Below are 19,574 nucleotides of genomic sequence, written 5' to 3'. Positions count from 1 at the left end.
AAGCATAGGCTCTTAAGCGTGCCTCAAATGATTTTCCAGTCTTACCTATTACCCCAAAGAAAGTCCTACCAATATAACAGGGTTTGATATGCTTGAAATATATATTTAGTATTTCAGAAGTCTTCCTGTTTTGAATGGCAGCACACCACACATTTGTATACATATATATATCTGAAAGATTTTATCAACAATTTTGATAACTGCATGATTAATGTCGGTGTCACTTTTACAAGAGTAAAAAGAATATATAAAAATATATAGGTCTGTGCTCCAATGGTTCTTATAAAGTATCACTAAGGAAAGTTCTTAATGGCTAACAAATTTTCAAGGGCCTAATTTGTAATTAATTCTTATCTACAATGGGTTATTCAAAATATCCCTAATAGATTAATTTTTTGATTCAGCAAGACTGTTGTTTTTACACTGCAAACTCAACATACTTGCACCCTATAAGCTTGGAGCCTGCTATTCTTGCCGTTCTTTTTAAACCTTGTATTGGAAACAGGTACTTTGGAAGCCAGTATGGTGTGGTGGTTAAAGAGCTGGACATGTAGTAGGGAGACCCAGGTTCTGGTCCCCACTTAGGCACAAAAGCCAGCTGGGTAATCTTGGGACAGCCTTTCCCTTTTAGCCCTAAACAGCATCTAGCTTAATTTGTGAGTAGTTGGCTGAAAAATAAAACTCCGTGTTGCAGCATGCATTGAAACAGACCTGAAACCAAGTAGGACAAATGCTAAGAACAACAACCACATTGGAAACAGGGACTTTGTATAGATCAGGGCAGAAGGATCAACAACATTTACCTTCTCTTGAGTCATAATATTGGTCCATCAAGCTAGAACTGTTAATACTGACTGGCAGCGATTAAAGCATTCCAATATCTAACTGTGCATGCAATTGCTGCAGTTCAAGGAAGGTGATCTGACTGATTTTTTTCTTAACAATGAATGTTGTAGAAATGCTTCTGATGAAAGTACCCTCACTTCTTTCAAGTGGCCTCATTCCAGCAACAGCAGTCTATAGGCACAAATGGTACTTGACAAACAGTAGATCTGCTGTTGCTTGAGAACCAAGCCTCTTAGGAGTGGAAATGCCCATTGTCCTCCCAACTATATATGTTCCTCATGCATTCAGTCAGCATGGGCTGCTCTTTTCTTGGCCCATATCTAACTATTAAAAGGTACTACCTCACTGATAATATCCCATCTGCTCTGCTTAAGGAGCCACTGCACAGAAGTGGATTCCATCCTGCTGTGCAAAAGATAAGGACAATATCCTTTAGCACTGGGATATGAAGAGACTTTCCAGAATTGGAATCATAGCAAAGGTCTTTTGTATCTTTGGGTCAAATCCTGAATGTCTTACCCATCTTGAACAGCAATCAGCTCTTGGGGGACTCAAGTGTTAATATAGTAAAGCTGCCAAAGTCTCTCCATACCATCAACTTATGATAGTGTCTATGATGAAAGAACTTTTCAACAAATTGCCTTTTTGCCAATCTAATTTAAAAACCAGAATGACAGATGTGAGAGCTGTGGAGCTTTAATTTGTGTTTACTCTATGTGTTTACTCTATGGAGGCAGAAATTTTCTGGAAATGATTTATGCAATGATAGCTCAAATCAAACCACATCCAAGCCAAGTCTCACTATGAAATACTGAACATTTCTTTCAGTCCAAGGGAATCCACATCCTAATTCTCTTTTTTATTACCTCAATTAAGCTATTTTGACAAGACTGTTCCAAGATTAAGATCATTTTTGTGATCATGTGGATGGAAATATTTCTAAATAGCAATTAATTCATGTGCATACAGAGTATTTAAAGTAATCATAAAAACATTTATAGAAGAAAGGAAGCAAACAAATAATATGCAGAAGAATTATGAGGGCTAGAAAATAAGGTAATAGAAGAAACCCATGCCCATTATCTATATGCACATATATTGAAGCTGAATGAAGACATATGTGAAACTACAGTCAGGACCAGAAATATTGGAACAAGGATAACGGTTTTGGCATTTGGCCTCTATACACCACCACATTGAAGTTGAAAGGAAACACACCCAGATGGGAGCAAAGTCAGGACCTTGACTGATTCTGCAGTCATCCACTTATTTGTCTTCCGTGGCCTTCCAGGCCTTTTGTTGCTGCTGAGCTTACCAGTTAATTCCTTCTTTTTCACGATGTTCCAAACTGTTGTATTGACCACTCCCAGTGTTCTTGCTAACTCTCTGATGGGTTTATTTTGTTTTCTCAGCCTAATGATGGCCTCCTTCACTCACAAGGACACCTCTTTGGACCTCAAGTTGAGAGTTCCAGTGAACAGCTACCAGATGCAAATGTAACACTCAGAACCACCTCCAGGCCTGTTATCTGCTTGATTGGCCATGGGGTACTCAGGAAACAGGCCATACCTGCCCATGCAGCTGCTTGTCAGCCATTTGTTCCATTACTTATGAGCCACCAACAATGGGAGGTGGGTGGGTATGCCACTGGCTGTATTTCCTGAATGGTTAGTGCCCCACTTTTGTCAACCCCCCCTGAATTACAGCTGAAAGTCCTGACTTTGCTCCCATCTGGGTGTGTTTCCTTTCAACTTCAATGTGGTGGTGTACAGAGGCCAAATGCCAAAACCGTTATCCTTGTTCCAATATTTCTGGTCCTGACTGTATATCATGAAAATATATCCTGCTGAAATAGTCAAATGTGGTTGTTGATATAGTCAGGGGTGCATGTCTGTTGGCATGCAGACTCAAGAACTTTAATGTGGTCATCTGGCCATGCACTTTGTTTCTAAAAAGGTAAGTGGGCCATGTAGAGAATAATGTATCACAGATTATGAGTCAAATCTCAGAAGCTGGTTACTCTTTGGCAATGTAGACTAGAGTCCTGACTTAATGACCTTTAAGCACATGCATGCACATACACGTATATCAAAGCAAGACATCAAATTGATAATATAGTAGTTGACTTCTATCAATGTACAAATATTATGTAGCCTCTTGTCTGGATAAGGTCATTTTTGCAAAACTAAAATGTTTCCCAATTGAGTAAAATTTCTTCAAGGTACTTTTCTGTAGCAAAAGCAAATCAGCATTTATGGAAACAGTAAAATAACTATAATCATTTGTATGACATCTCCAACAAAGCACTCCTGAAATGAACTTTAAAATAATTTTCCATCCCACATATTTATACCTTAAATAGAAAATAGATATAGGGTGAAAGTAGTGATGGACAATTTCTCCCAGAAAGGTTTGTCAGTATTTCCAGGAATTCAGGAACAAATCAGGAGAAAATTAGTATAGATCAAATTATGGAGGAAAGTAGTGTTTTTGGGTAGTCAATATACAAGGTTAAAGGTGTTCAGACTTATTGCTAGAAATATTTTTCTAGGATTCTTTGTCTCAGAGTCAGAATTTTCCCCAGCAGAATTTAAGGAGGACTGTGAACTATAACTCATATGTTTTCAGCAGATTTAGAAACTGCTGCATTTTCCGTAACTTGAATTCTTTCCATTAGGTCTGAGCTGTGATAGATTAAGGACAAGATGTCAATGAAATAGCATTTGAAATCAGTACTAACTGCTTGGTGTGTGTGGATTAGGTCTGGTACAATTCAAATTGACAATATGATTTATATTGTTGAATCAGTGCAATTCTAATCATTGATTTGAGTTGGAAAACCTATCCAATTTGATTTAGATGTCCAAAAAGATTTGAATGAATTCATATATTAAAAACACATGTTCATGCACATGAAAGGCATCCCAGCTGCTGTATCAAATCTCCTTGGTGGTGTCCAATTCAATATCATAATTCAAACTGAATCATTGTTTTTTTTCAAAAACCCAGTCTGATTTAGAGATCCAGTCACATTGTCTTTGAATTACTTTTCTAAATCAATATTCAAACACTAACTGCCCATTCTTGCCTTGCACAACAGAGATAAATATTTTCATTCTTACATTTATGAATCTTACTTCTGGCACCACAAAAACAATGTTAAGGCAATCTTCTTTTCCCACCTTTAGAATATAAAACATTTTTGCTTTTTGCTTTGTTTTATTTTGGTTTATTTTAATATTGTCAAAACTATATTTTCTTTGGAATAATTTATTGGAAGCCTTATGTCAAATGTAGCTATGACAGGATTAGGCTCTTTCCTTCCTTCCTTCCTTCCTTCCTTCCTTCCTTCCTTCCTTCCTTCCTTCCTTCCTTCCTTCCTTCCTTCCTTCCTTCCTTCCTTCCTTCCTTCCTTTCTTTCTTTCTCCTCCTTATCCAAGCAGGAGACTGACAGCTTATGCCAAATTTTTGCATTGCTTGCTCACAAGCTAATAGCTGCATGAACTTAGGCCAAGGGACATATGTGACCTGAGTGTCAAATATTGCCCATTATAGTATATACATATACAATACAATGCATATACAATAAAATTCCAATGCCAATGCTTGGGGTGGGTGGGGGGAATAATTTCGTAATTGCATGATTTTCTCTATGTACATTGGGCTTCACAGGTGTAAGAGCAGCAGAGGCACAGAAAACACACTACATGGGAAGGATTGGTGCATGCTCAGTTCCATGCAAAGATTTGGTCAGATCTGCTGAGAGGTGCAGAACTTAGTTCAGACGTCATATTGCAAGGTGGAGGAAGAGTCTATAAACAGTTTATAAAACCAAAAGTTATAAAAGATAATTCTGACAAAGTTCAATTACCATTTCACAGAATTTTGGAATATGTTCAGAGAAAAGAGAGCTGCATGAAAAGAAATATGGAAACCAAGTTCTATTAGGCTCATTAAAAGCAAAGCAAAACAAAAACAGTAGATGTTTAGCCTGTAAAAGAAAAGAAGATTCACGAGAGACATGTTAGCATTAATATCTAAAGGACTGCCACACAGAAGTTGGAAGTCTTTGTTTATTGTTGCTACAAAAAGGCAGAACTAGAATTAATTTGTGGATAGTGCAAGAGATCAAATTTCAACTAAACTTAAGAAATGGCATAAAATTACAAAGTGTTCCATGGTGAAACAGACTACCCTGTAAGGTAGTAGACTCTCCTTGCTGGACAAAATAAACAAACGCTGAATGGCCATCTGTCAGATGTGTTTTAATTGCATTCTGCTTTACAGATTTTGAATTGAGCAGGAAATTTGGGTAGATAGCTCCCAAGGTCTCTTTTAACTTTATGATTCTATTATTATTAATATGTTTTCACCTTTCTTCATCATGGGAATTTAGCAATTAGCTAGAACAAAATGTCATTTTTCTCTAACTTAACATGATTCTATCTCCAAACATAATTTTCTATATGATATAGGAAATCCTCACAGCTGATGAAGTTAAGATCTAGAAAGTTTCTAAAGACTTTTGATTGGAAATCAGGAGCAAAGTCTATCTTTTAAAAGCAGCCAAATATTTCTAAGACTGAGTTTTATAGTGAATCCAATCCTCCCACTGAAAACATTTTGCATCACTAATGGAAAACCAAATGGAAATTACTAATGGAAAACTTTTATCTAACAGCTAAAGGATTAACCAAGGCCAGCAATGTGTGGGGCAGGTGTGGGGGCAATTCTGCTAAGTTAAAGTGCTGGAACAGAAATTTCTAAAAGTTCTAAAAGTCACCTCAGTAGAAAATGGACATGTATGCTTATCAAGATAAAGCTGGTAAATGTGAGCTGATCAGTCAGATTAGGAAGCCAAGATTTGAAGACTTACTATATTATAACCTATAAATTTGAAGGGACTTAGTTGTAGATAAATGTGCAAAGCATTGCATTGCAGTCTTAAACATGCTGAATATCAGCTCTTCTCTAGTCAGTTTTTGATAGTTTGACAAGCTAAAGGATAATGTAGAAGTAGCAATTTACATATCGTTATTTTATTGTGAAGATCGAAAGGCTTGTCATTCAAGCTGTCTATAGTTAACTTTAATGTGGAAGCATTGTTCCAACTCGGAATATCAAATCTGATTTAAAAACTCTTGTTAGATGAATTATTACTGTTGCCTTAACATAGATTGGGGTCATGATGACTTATAGCTTACTTGTCATAAACCATAACAAACTCAATTTAAAATATAAATTGGTTGATTTGATAATTCAATAGTATTTTGGACTTCATTTTAACTGAAAGTTAAAAATTCCTAGCATAATAATCCTGTAAATCACTTTGACTTTACTGTATCTTATTCCTGAGTAAACATTTAAGTTTTCTCCGTAAGTCCACTTTAGTTCTGTTTATTCCTCTCAATTCAGGTCATAGTTATTTCAAAACAGTGTACTTACTTTATGTAAACCTGGTGTTAACTAACATTTTCAATAGAAGTTTCATAATATTGACATGATTTTATGATTCTTTCTGGGAAACAGTGTATGTGTCTGTGTGTATGGGTGTGTGTGTAGATAGATAGATAGATAGATAGATAGATAGATAGATAGATAGATAGATAGATAGACACACACACACACACACATATACATACATACTTGACTCTTTCTGATTGATTAATGATTGTATGTCTTTTGTTTTCCAATCATCTCGTTATTTCATTTTGTTATTTAAATTTTGTTATTTAATGCCCATAAAATTTGATTTACAGTCAAGAAGCTGAGCTCCCATTTGAAAATGAAATTATTCTGATTTAAAAGTTCATCCACAGATCAAGTAATCATCCAGTGGGCTTGGAGACTTTTTATACTCTTGGCCACCTTATATCACCCCAAGGTCATTAGGCAACCAGAATAGCGCTAACCTAATTATGAGACAGAGCAACATCTGGCAAATTCAGCTCCCGGTTCAAGATCTATTGTCCATCAGAGTTAAAGGATGAATGCACCACGAGTGTATGTTAGGGTGCGCAATCATAAAGACCGCATTAGTGAGCGCTGATCACTGTGGCAGTCTTGGATAACTTCATCTAGTGAAATTAATGCCTTTCCAAAAAACAAGGGCAGAAGGCACAAAAGTGCTGATGCCAATGAGACAAACACCCTGCAGGCAATGTCTGACACCAAGGCCGTGGGCTGTTGTGTGTTGTGATTTATGTCAGTGGTGTGATGGATGACTTTTAGATAATTCCCATTCTATAATATCTTTGAGAAATTCCCTCTTCCTCAAACATGCTTTTTGTTCAACTCTAGGCTGCAGATGGCATCAACCCACACACTCTATTGTGTGGAGCCCAAAGGGAACATCACCATTCTTTCAGATGGTTGAGATTTTAGCATCCAATTAAGGCTTGAAAATCTGACTTTGGGCACTTTAACCTCTGCCATTGGGTTCCTTTCACAACTTCTATAGGTTCTACTAATACTATTCAACAGTGCCATAAAAAGTCTATGAATGAGAAAAACTGAGGAAAGAGGAATGAAAAAGGAGTAACATTGCATTCAAGTTGAGATTGTGTGCAAATATGGTATATGGATGCTACTTTGGTTCAGGCCTATATTTCAAACATAATCATACTTCTTGGAGGTTTCAGCCATGTAAGTAAGGACTGATATGTCAGATATTTTTATTCATTTTTCTTTTCTTTTCTTTTAATTTTAATTTAATTTAATTTAATTTAATTTAACATAATCTTGCCTTTACACTTTTATCTGAATGCCAATTTATTTCTGCTGGCAGCCTGCAAAAGCCAGATACAGAAAGTAATCTCTGAATATCAAGATTCAGCTTGCCATTGTCATAATTTCGATTATACAAAAGTTAAGTACAGTTATTAAATGAAAAGCTAAAGTTGAGTATTCTGTTGGCTTACTGGCATCTTTTACCACAACAATGTATGAACTTCTTTAAAAAAAGTCCCTTGTTCTAGAACTCTATTTTTCTTTTTCCCTATGATGAAAACATTACTATTTTTTTTTTCTGCAACAAAAATTCATCAGACAGATTGTTTTGTTCCATTATCATCTTTTTCATCTTTGCTGATGTTCTTCTGGTAATTCTATTTCAGGAAGTGTTATTACCATTTTCTGGAATATTATTTACAATCCAGAGTCAAGGCAAGCAGCAAAATCTTTAGCATCATTCAAAATTTCAGGAAGGCTGCCGGACTCCCTTCAAGATGTTCACACAAATTCTGTCCCTGAAAACCTAAACAACCATTTTCCAGTGTAATACAGAGGATTTTTTGGTTTTGGTTTTGGTTTTGATTTTGGATGTAAAATGGGAAGATGGCATGAGCTTCAGCCCTTTCCTATTTCACTCAGTGATTATACTGGGGGGGAAAATGTTCTCCCAAAGCCATTTCTATCACAATTCAAAACATTTACATCCTTAATAACACTTTGGCTAAGAAGAAATATACAGTCCTTTTGATTCATACAGTTCATAAATAAGGTTAAACTATTATTTGGAGTAGATAGTTAAAATTAGCTGAGCAGAAAAATTCTTTGCATTTTTCTTCTATCCATTCTGATTCAGTTTGATGAAAGATGTTTGGTATAGAAATTCTTTCAATGGAACAGTATGGTTTTCTTGCACATATTTATGAGATCAGTATGAACGTCATGTCTTTCACTGTATAATAAGTCATATCTCCATCAGTCTGCAGCCTCCCTGGCTTTCCATGCTCCCATTAAATCCCAAGGGAAAACTCCGCCAGCTGGATTTTTTCAGTAGTGATGCTAGGGTTAATACTAAGGGGGGGATTGTACTCTTAGGAAATTGTTGGATAGTTTCATTTTTCTGTAGGAAAAAAATGGAAAAAATCACTAATCTGATTTCACTGCCTACAACTTAGCTGCAGAATGTGAAATGCCATTTACGTCCAACTGTAAAATGTCCATGTGTGTCTGGGTGTGGATAGAGTTTGGATGTGGGTATGGGTATAGATGAGCATGAAACTGAGCAAACTCAGGGAGGCAGTGAAGGACAGGAAGGCCTGGTGCAATATGGTTCATGGGGTCATGAAGAGTCGGACACGACTTAACGACTAAACAACAACAATGGGTATAGAAGTGTGTTCTTAGTCAACTTAAATATAGTGTCATTCAAATGATTTTCAGATATGTTTTCTTTTCTATATTAAGGCATCTGAAGACTTATGTGATCATCTTCCCCATAAAAGACAAAAACCAGCAAACACTGGCAAAACTGAAAATCTACCAGGATTTTGAGAGGGACTCTTCGATCAGCCAGAGGCTTCAAAATTACTGCTATTATTATTTTTGAAACACATTGGTTTAATTTTATATCTATATAAGTGTTGAGTCTATAAGAAGAGAAGTGTCTGATCCCTAAGTTATAATTGTATAGGCTTGGGTTTACAGTTTGAATAGCCAGAAACCAGATTTTTTTATTAGTTATTATGTATTTATTTCCAGATTAACCCAGTACTTTCCCATCTGCCATTGTGGAATACACATACTGTAACCATGGTCTCAATGCTACTAAGGTATTAGGAAAATACTAACCCTTCTGAAGGAGTATATGCGCAAGTGAATATGCTTATTTTTTATATCAAGCTTCATTGGTACTCTCTATTTTTAATGTAGTGGATGGTTTACAACTGCTGAAAAAGCCTTGCAATACATATCTTTATTAAGTTTTCTAAAAAATTAAGCTGTTTTGTATATCTAAGATAAAAAGAATGCATTGTTAATAGTATATATGCTGTAATTTATAATGTATTATGCAAGTTATGTTTGTAGAGGATGATGTTGTTTTTTGTAGATACTTTTATCGTTTTTAGGCCCACAGAAATGAGAGATGGATGAAGTGGTCAGGTCCTAATTTTCATATAAAGACATTATATTCATACTTCCTAAATTTGTAGGAGACATAGAATAACCATGCAGACCCAAATTTGCATTTTTCAATATTTTTGACATGATTCATGTCAAAAGCTACCCCCGTCCCCCCCCCAAAATGCAAAAAATGGATATACTATGGAAAATTGCTTGCAAATATAATGCATACCCAGAAAAATGCATACAAAAATGCAAATATTCAAAGAGGCAATCCTAACAAACATACAAACTTTTGTCCAGATACATTTTCTGTTGTTGTTTTTTAACCAGAGGCAAATAACACTTCAATAACATGGAAAAATGAGGAAAACCAAAATGGGCAGATATATTCATCTCTATCACAAACAGGGAACCTACCCTTTGTTTCACCTTCACCGTACCTTAAAGGTGCCTGAGATAATAGAGAACAAAAACAATTAAGAGTATTGTGTTAGTCTTTAGGGTGCACAATATTCTTTTGTTATTCCTGCTGCAGCAGACCAACATGTTAATTCTCTAGGATCACAGAATGGTATACATTTATATAACTTTCCTATCCAGAAAAACAGAACTGCATTTTGTATCTTGTAAGTTTTAAATTACGTTTCATTCTAATTTCCACTCCTGCTCATTTATCTGTTGCCTTTGTTTGTGTAGAATTACTTTGGATGTGAGCTGCCTATAGCCCAGAGACCAGCTCTGTCTGTTCTGTGATGATTGGAAAGCTTGTACGTTTCTTCCCAAACCACAGAATAATTCTTATCAGAATATTTTATGTAAGTAGGTCAAAAGAAAACAAAGGCTGTCCTTAACTATGTATACAGACAACTGTTCTACAGGAACTTTATACGTAAACACATATGCACACACATAGGGTTTGTTTGCGTGTATGTCAGATAATAGAAAATAAATATATGTCCTGTTGCAAAGCCCTATTTTATTTTATTCTGATTTCATCTTTATGGCATTGGGAGTTTGAGGTGAATTAACTATGACAATGAACATGTTACTAGCAAATAGTAATCTCTTGTCACATTTCCTCTCCTTTCCCCTCTCTCCTGAAATGTGTGTGGAGGTGAGTAGAATCAGCCTTGCTAACTGCATGTCCAGAATGCTGATAGGTAAGCCAGAATAAGAAGAGGACAACGTAAAACCATTTCCAAACTGTATCTATATAGATAGATGTGTCCATGAAATCACTAGGAGTCAAACTCAACTCAAGAGTATCCTTTCCTCAGTAATAATAAAATATAGGTTTGCTTTATCTACAATATGATACCACTGAATAATGATGTTATTATTATTGTTACTGCTGTTTTTTTTTATTTATTTATTATGGCCACCCTCTCCAAGAGATATGGCTTGAAGGAAAGATAGAAAGGTGGGTAGGTGGATGGATGGATGGATACTAGGGTTGAGCATGCTTTGAAAATGATTTTGAGAAAGAGCTTTGGAACACATGGGATTCACCATTTTAAAAAGTCTCCATGGCAACATATAAACAGTGGTGGTGGATATTGTTATGCATATTATTTATTTGTTTGTTTATTTGTAAAATGTATATGGTCACCCACCTCATGCGAAGTAACTCTGGGCAACATACAATAAAACCTACTATTAAAACCTACTACAAAACCAATTAAAAACAAATAAAACAGTAAACATAGGTAAAAGCAAGACCACAGGTGGGAGAATATCATGTGTAAAACAGCCAATGCACAGGCTCCCTATTACCAGGCTTGTTGAAAGAAACACGTTTTAAGGGCTTTCCAGAAGACAATAAGGGTTGGGGCTAACCACCTCAGGAGGAATGATGTTCCAGAGGGTTGGTGCCATGACAGAAAAGGCTCACCTCTTAGGTCCCATCAGATGGAACTCTTTGCAGACGGGACCACAGCAAGCCTCTCCTGCCGGACCTGATGGGATGAGTAGATGTAATCAGGAAGAGGCGGTCCCTCAAATATCCCAGTCCCATGCTATGTAGGGCTTTAAAGGTCAAAACCAGCACCTTGAATTGGACCCGGAAGCAAACTGGTAGCCAATGCACCTCACAAAGCAGACATGTGTCCTTTTAGGGGCACACATAACTGCCTGTGCTGCTACATACCCCTTACATATGAACACAGAATTCCAGATGCATGTTAGGGAAGAACTTTCATAATTTAGCTTTTTAATGTAATATTTATAAATATGGATTGTAAATAAATTAGGCTCATAATGGACATTATATCTCATTCTCCAACCAAGGATCTATATAAGCATTTGTTTTCCCCAAAATAATAGAAGCATTTATTCAAAAAGAGGGCAAAGATCTCCTATTTGACACTGAGTATCTCAACCTGCTTGGTTTCCTTGAGGCTACTCATTATTTGCCTTCATGCCCATGGACAAAACTAACAAGTATTATAGCAACAGAAGGTGCTTTTCTGGACTTTTGCCTATTTACGGAAACTGTTCCATGAAAAAAGAAAATAGGATATTCCATGCTATTTCAATGGACTGTCCACATAAGACCTTCTGTCTTTGTGTGTGTGTGTGTGTGTGTGTGTGTGTGTCTTTTGTGCACCTTCAAGTCAGTCTTGACTCCTGCCAACTGTCTGAACAAATCCATGCAGGTTTCTTGGTAAAGTTTTTGGAAGTGGTTGCCCTTGTCTTCTTCCTAGGGCTGAGAGAGAGTGACTAGCCCAAATTCTCTTGGTTTCTAGCCTGGTACAAACGACTACAACAAACATGTTAGCCTATGTTAGTCTAACCATCCAAGTTTAGCTGATGATGATTTTATAATGTTAAAAATCAGAGTCTCGCTGATTTTTCCTTCTGCTGCATGACTGATCTGTCTTTTGTTCTTCTTATGGCCTAGCCTAGACATATTGTTGGACAGCATTGAAAAGGTGCCTATCTTTGGCAAAGGTTTATACCAAGTACAACTTTGAAGCTGCTTAGCAAATAAGTGCACCTCCCCTTCTAAAAGCAAAACTCTGAACCTGCTAGCTTCACTGGACTCTTCCAGCAAGCTACAGCACACATGTATAGTGCATTCAGAAGCCTTGTCCAGCTACTGCAACTCTGCCAGAGGTCTCAGCATAATCCAAAAGGCCTTGATGAGGAGAACTGTGTCATCTACATAGTGCATGAGATGAAGCAGAGCTACCTGGTACAAACCTATTATTTAATAGTTCCTGCAATAGCCTTTTGCCCTTCTGATAAGGAACCCTTCTACCTTCTCAGTTTTGCTGAATTTTGGCATACACATCCTGCAAAAGATCATTAATATCTCAGCTGCTAAAATGTTGTACCCTCTGATATTCACCCAATGGTAATGGGACCAACTCCCCCACAGGTTCCCAAAGCACAAGGGGGTTCAACTAAATTCCCCCTGTATTGTTATGTATAGTCTATACATAACACAACAGATATAGGGATCCTTGATACAGCACCGGTAGTATAGGAATTCTCGTATACCATTTTCTATGCAGTATGGAGTTATCCAAAACAGATTCCATAATAAAATGCAATTCAGCATGCTATAGGGCAGTGTTTCTCAGACTTGGAAACTTTAAGATCTATGGACTTCCACTCCCAGCTATGCTGGTGGGGGGATTCTGGGAGTTGAAGTCCACAGACCTTAAAGTTGCCAAGTTTGAGAAACATTGCTATAGAGGAATTACATTGTTTACTTTTTTACCACAAGGAATGGTAAAAAATGGTAAGGCATTTAAGGTAAAATTATTTTTTAAAGTAGGACTGCAAGGACAACGTGACTGTCTCTCTTGCCTCCCCCTTTACTGCAGCAGTAGCTGAAAATGGTTCTAAGTGCAGGATGGAATTCAGAGAAGTCTGCTTTGTTACTGAGCAGCAAGTCTTGTATAAGCCTATTCACCTATTCTTTATTGCATATATTAAACCTTTTGAAGTTATATTCTACAGTAATGTAGAGGTCTTATCAGATTTACAAGCATATTTGGCTAAGTATGTGTTGGAGAGTATAATTTATTTGAAACCTTCATTACAGCTGCATTCTTCTTCTTGTGATCATCCAGTAAGAATAAAGTCATATTTTAGTTGTTAGGAATAAAGCCACAACAGAGAGCATGTGAAAGCTGAATGATTGCCTCTGAAGTAATATTTCTTACCAGTAACATGATTAGTTTATTTATTTTATAAACCATTGCACTGCTTTTCAGTCCAAACAAGTAGTTTATGTAACAAATTAAATAAAACATTATAAAATCAGGGAAATAGATTCATTTAGTTACTTATCCAATCAACTGTTTACACCAATAGCCACAATAACTATGTTTAGATTGAGGAAATTTCAAAACTAAAAACATTACATACAGTAATTACCTTTCTTTTCTTTCTTTTTTCTCTTTTTGATATGAGTGCACCACCCTTTGTTTTGAGCAGCATCTTACAACTATATGTGCATATTCAAGGTGCTGGTTGTTACCTATAAAGCCCTACATGGCATGAGGCCCAGTTATTTGAGGAACTGCATGTCTCCTGGGGTTTCTGCACAGCCAGTAAGAGCCAACAGGTTGCCTGTGCTCTGGGTCCCCTTGATCAAACAGCGTCATCTTTTAGGAAGCGGTTTAACATTGAACAGGGAATAAGATAAGAATGTGTGATGTCCCCTTAATTAATTATTTAATTATTTATAGGTAAATGTATATGGAATATTTATGGTAACATCAGAGGTATGTTGGTTGGCTATTGTGAATACAGAGGATACCATGTGTTTGGGTGGGAACCCAAATGATTTACAGTGAATGTTAGATAAATGGTATGGTCAAACTGTTTCAGGTAGATATCCAGTGTTCAGCACTTCATGATCATCTGGCCATAAAGGGACAATATGGTATAGATAAAGAATTAGGGGGGGGGGTTTCTGAGCCCTCTTTGTTTATCACTCTGCCTGCTGGTTGTCCAAGAGACAGCTAACTTGAGGTAGCTTCTTTCTGCCTTTCTTCCTAGGAAGCCTTGCACAGAGCACAAGCTCTTAGAATCTCCTCCAAGTTAGCTGGGTTGTTTTTCCCTGTGCTTATTTCTGGTTCTTCTATTATCACCATTCCTAGAGTATAACATGACCTGTCACCAACCAATGAATTCCTACTTCCATATACAACCACAACAATCTATATGACACCAATCCATGGCTTCTGACATACATTTTATCTCTTTCATTCAGTTAAACCTACACCTTCATTTTCCTACATGTATTCATAGATCCACTCTACAAGTTCAGACCAACTTTCATTCCGGTTTCTAATATCATTCCCCTTACTCTTAGTATCATAGGAACACAACATGTCTAGTTTTTTAAAAAATGTCAATTCATGTCTTTTACCATTTAATAGGCTTACATTTCAAATTGCACTCTTCCACATACCTTAGTCATCACCAGATGGGCCCATATATATGCCCATCAGGCTTTTGAGCAAGCAAGGCTTTCATAGAATGCCTTTCTGTAAAATACCAAAGGTGTAGACTGAATTATCAGCTTTAGTTGTATCTGTACCACATGCTAACGGTAAGGACAGAAGCAGTCAGTTTTGGCACATTTTAGCCAGAAGTGCAATCAAAGCCTAGGTTTACCCAAGCATGGTCATACTATTTTATGCAAGTAGTATCTCTACTTGAGAGATTACTTTGCAAGCCAACATATTATTGCCTACCTCCACCAATTAGGAGGAATATGCAGTGCACTGACAGACAAGATATATAGAGTTTGATGGTGATCTGGGAAAAGTGAAGCCATTATTTGTAGTCTGAGAATCTGTGTGGCGAAAAGAATATATATATATAAAATATATTATATACAATATAAAATATCTTCCTTCCTACACCTCTGCTAGAGATGTAAGGCACAGAGGATAAATTATTGAAGCCTTATTTTGAATTCTTCTGTAAGAGTTGTCTGAAAATAGCAGCATTTAAAGCACATGTATTTTATTCTGCATGCCTGCTGGAGTGATTAAAATGTTCAACATGAAGTCAACAGCCCCTTATTCCCTGGCAGCTGTCATAGCCACTGAATGCAAGTATAACAGACCAAGAAAGCTTTTCTTGCTTCACCTGTTATGTAGTGCCACAAAAGCAAGCCCTCCATTTTGTACAAGCATCTGTTATCTTATTTTTCAACTTTTATTCCTTCCATAACCAGCTTAGATGAAATTCTTGATACAACATGTATATCCCTGTTCTTTATTACCTTTGTATGATGATTTTTTTTTTTTTTTTTTTGCTATGAAGATTAGAAAGTTTAGGTTTCTGAAATCTTCAGGAAAAATAACACCTTCCAGCCTTTCAAATGAGCATGGCACCAACATTGATCATACGCTTTGAATAGGAAGCAGCATGGCTTCAGCACATTGACTTAGGACCCACAGTGAGAATCACTCAGTTTATGCTATTTTTTTAAAACTAGGAAAAAACAACTACTCCTTGTGGTTTGCATTTTCCTTACTAAGCTGACCCTGAATTACTCAACTGACCCTAAATTAAATCAACTCACCTTGTTTATTTACTTTTGTTATATTTAAAGGCACACAGACATAACATCCACCACTAATGCTTGTAGTATTAAGTTTAGGATTATTTATCCATCCAGTCAACTGGAATAGAGATAGAGATAGAGATAGAGATATAGATAGAGATAGAGATAGAGATAGAGATAGAGATAGAGATAGAGATAGAGATAGAGATAGAGATAGAGATAGAGATAGAGATAGAGATAGAGATAGAGATAGATAGAGACAGAGACAGAGACAGAGACAGAGACAGAGACAGAGACAGAGACAGAGATAGAGATAGAGATAGAGATAGAGATAGAGATAGAGATAGAGATAGAGATAGATAGAGACAGAGACAGAGACAGAGACAGAGACAGAGACAGAGACAGAGACAGAGATAGAGATAGAGATAGACAGAGACAGAGACAGAGACAGAGACAGAGACAGAGACAGAGACAGAGATAGAGATAGAGATAGAGATAGAGATAGAGATAGAGATAGAGATAGAGATAGATAGAGACAGAGACAGAGACAGAGACAGAGACAGAGACAGAGACAGAGACAGAGACAGAGACAGAGACAGAGATAGAGATAGAGATAGAGATAGAGATAGACAGAGACAGAGACAGAGACAGAGACAGAGACAGAGACAGAGACAGAGACAGAGACAGAGATAGAGATAGAGATAGAGATAGAGATAGAGATAGAGATAGAGATAGAGATAGAGATGTGTGTGGGTATATGTATGGAGAAGCATCCAGGTTTTTAGTTGTCCCCCATTTTTGGTATTCAGCTAAGTAGTATTATGCATTAGTATGATAAGGAGACAGCTTACAGCCATAAGCCTTGCTGGCAAGAAGCACAATTTTATTTCAGAAAGAAAAAAGTAAAAAGATTAAAATGAATAGTTGTAACTATGTACAGTCAGCTGCCCATGACTATTAAACAGAGCTGTGCATGTTTTGAAAATGGTTTAGAAGAAGTGCTTCAGACCTGTCTGCTAGTCAATGTTTCTCAACCTTGGCAACTTTAAGTTGGATAATCTTCAGTGCCCAGAAATTCCCAGCCAGTTGAAGTCCACACATCTTAAAGTTGCTAAGGTTGAGAAATGCTGTATTAAAGCAACCTGGGGGGGCAGGAAAGCTGCTGCTTTAAAAGCTGCAAGAGTTACAGAGCCACCAAAATACACTTAAGATGTTTTTATTATTTTAAAAGTTTATTAATGAGAAATAACAAACTACTACAGCAATAACAAAATATAGTGATTATATTACAAACCTACATAAACCAACAAGAAAAAGAAACAGGAAAAAGGGATAAAATAATGTAATAGAAAAAAATAAGGGATTCATAAATGTCATGGAGATTTTCATTTTTCAATATTTCCTTAGTTATTTATGAGTAACTGAACATACTATGTGGTTTAAAAGACTAAACAGTACTATTAAGTTCTAAACAAAGCATGAATATCAGTGACCATGACCAAAACAGTATAAATCACCAAGTGAAGTTATACACTACAATAAATTCTATCCATATTACTAAAAGTCTGCTTTGATTTGAAAATCCTGTAAAATTGAAGTATAGATACTAAACAAAGAAACGCCAGATTTTGCATATAGTACAAATCTATGTGTTATTTTGTAGTCTAACAATGGTTTCCAGTTTGAATTATATTCAATTATCAGATTTACTTTTAAGATATGAAACTGTTCAAGACATTGAAGCAGATGCCTACAACTTAGCCATTTTTCCAATGTGGGAGTTAAATGACTTTTCTGATCAGCATATAATATTCTTACAGTGGTTAGCATGTACAAAGCTAATTCAGTATACTCTGAGGGAATATATCAATCAAATCTTTATTATGATCGTAGACCAGCAAGGGAATATTGCAGCTTGAAATGGGAATTGAACTTTTAAAATTAATTTCATTCTGGTATGAACCATTTTCCAGAACTGTTGTCCTTTACAACATTACTATCATAAAAGAATGATCCAACCTGCTCATTATAATTACAGCAATTTTTAGAAAATGAATTATCCATTTTAGTGATCAGAACTGGAGTAATATACCAATGATAAAACAACTTATTCCAATTTTCTATAACATCTGAGATAAATTTAGTATTCTTCTTCTATTGAAATTTCCATTTTTTTCCCTATCTATTACTATGCATCCATTTAATCATACAATATTTGATTTGTTCAGTTTTGGTTAACATTTACAAATCTTCCTAACCCAGACAAATCTAATGTTTCCATCTGAGAATATCCAGCGTTACATTTTTTTTTCAGCTCTGTAAATAATTGTTTTTAAATAAATCATTATTTTTAAATAGATTCCTAAGTAGATTTTCACAATAATGTTATACCCTGTTACTAAATGCAAGCACTGTTTTTCTTCCTTTACTATATTCCGTGTCAAACTTGGTTTTTTTCTTTGCTGATCCAATAACCTAAAACAAAACCATATTGCTGTTGTATATATTGCATTAACAATATTAAGGAGCCTTTTAGATGAGTACAACATCACCAGCATATATATTCTTGAGTTGCTAGCTTAAATCCTGAAATGTTGTCTTCTTTATGGATTTTCATTGCCAACGGTAATAAAAATAAAGGAGAAAGGGGGTAACCTTGTTTTGTCACCTTCAGTATGGTGCACTGTTGTGACAAGAAGCCATTTATTACTAACTTGGTTTTTTGCTCTTCATTAATACTCTGTATCCATGAAAAAAAATTAGAGCCACGACTTATGTTTTTCAAAACTGTAAGAATAATAGACCATTCTAAATTGTCAATGGCTTTTTCTGCATTCAGAAAAATCATGGGCACTTTTTTTTTTTCCTGTTTTATATTCAGTATATCTTTGAAATAAATCCAGTTTGATCACAGTGTATCATTTAGGTTAAAAAGCCATTTATTCACTTTGTGAGTATTGCCATTAAAAGTTTATAATCTACATTCAACAAAGAAATAGGTCTGTATGATTCTGGGTGTGTTGGGTTTTCCCTTCTTTATAAATTAAAGAAATAAAAACTTTTTTTCATGACAAAACAAGTTTTTTGTATTTCTGAATCTCACTCACATATTTGAATTAAAGATTTAATCAAAATTTCTTGGAAAGTCTTAACATGCATTACAGAAATACCATTGGGTCCTGAAGCTTTATTCAATTTTTAAAAAGTTTTTTAAAGTGCCTTTTTAATTTTATCTTCAGTTATGGGTTGTTTAAAAATTTCTTTTTGTTGATCCATAAATGTTGTGTTGTATTCATATATTCTTCAAACGTTTCCAGTTCAGATGATGTTTATTATATAA

The 19,574-nt window shown here is 35.8% G+C and overlaps 1 protein-coding gene across 5 annotated transcripts in view; it reads right to left on the bottom strand.

The window, feature by feature from the left end:
- Positions 1–19,574, bottom strand: part of EPHA4 (EPH receptor A4) — a 389,379-nt gene that overhangs the window by 179,584 nt on the left and 190,221 nt on the right. The gene's annotated exons all lie outside the window — the stretch shown is intronic.

This window comes from Python bivittatus, unplaced genomic scaffold (assembly GCF_059951505.1).
Source record: "Python bivittatus isolate LINGU-HERP-01145 unplaced genomic scaffold, Pbiv_v1 ctg000980_np1212, whole genome shotgun sequence".
Lineage (NCBI taxonomy): Eukaryota > Metazoa > Chordata > Lepidosauria > Squamata > Pythonidae > Python > Python bivittatus.
This window is presented reverse-complemented; position numbering and strand designations above follow the sequence as displayed.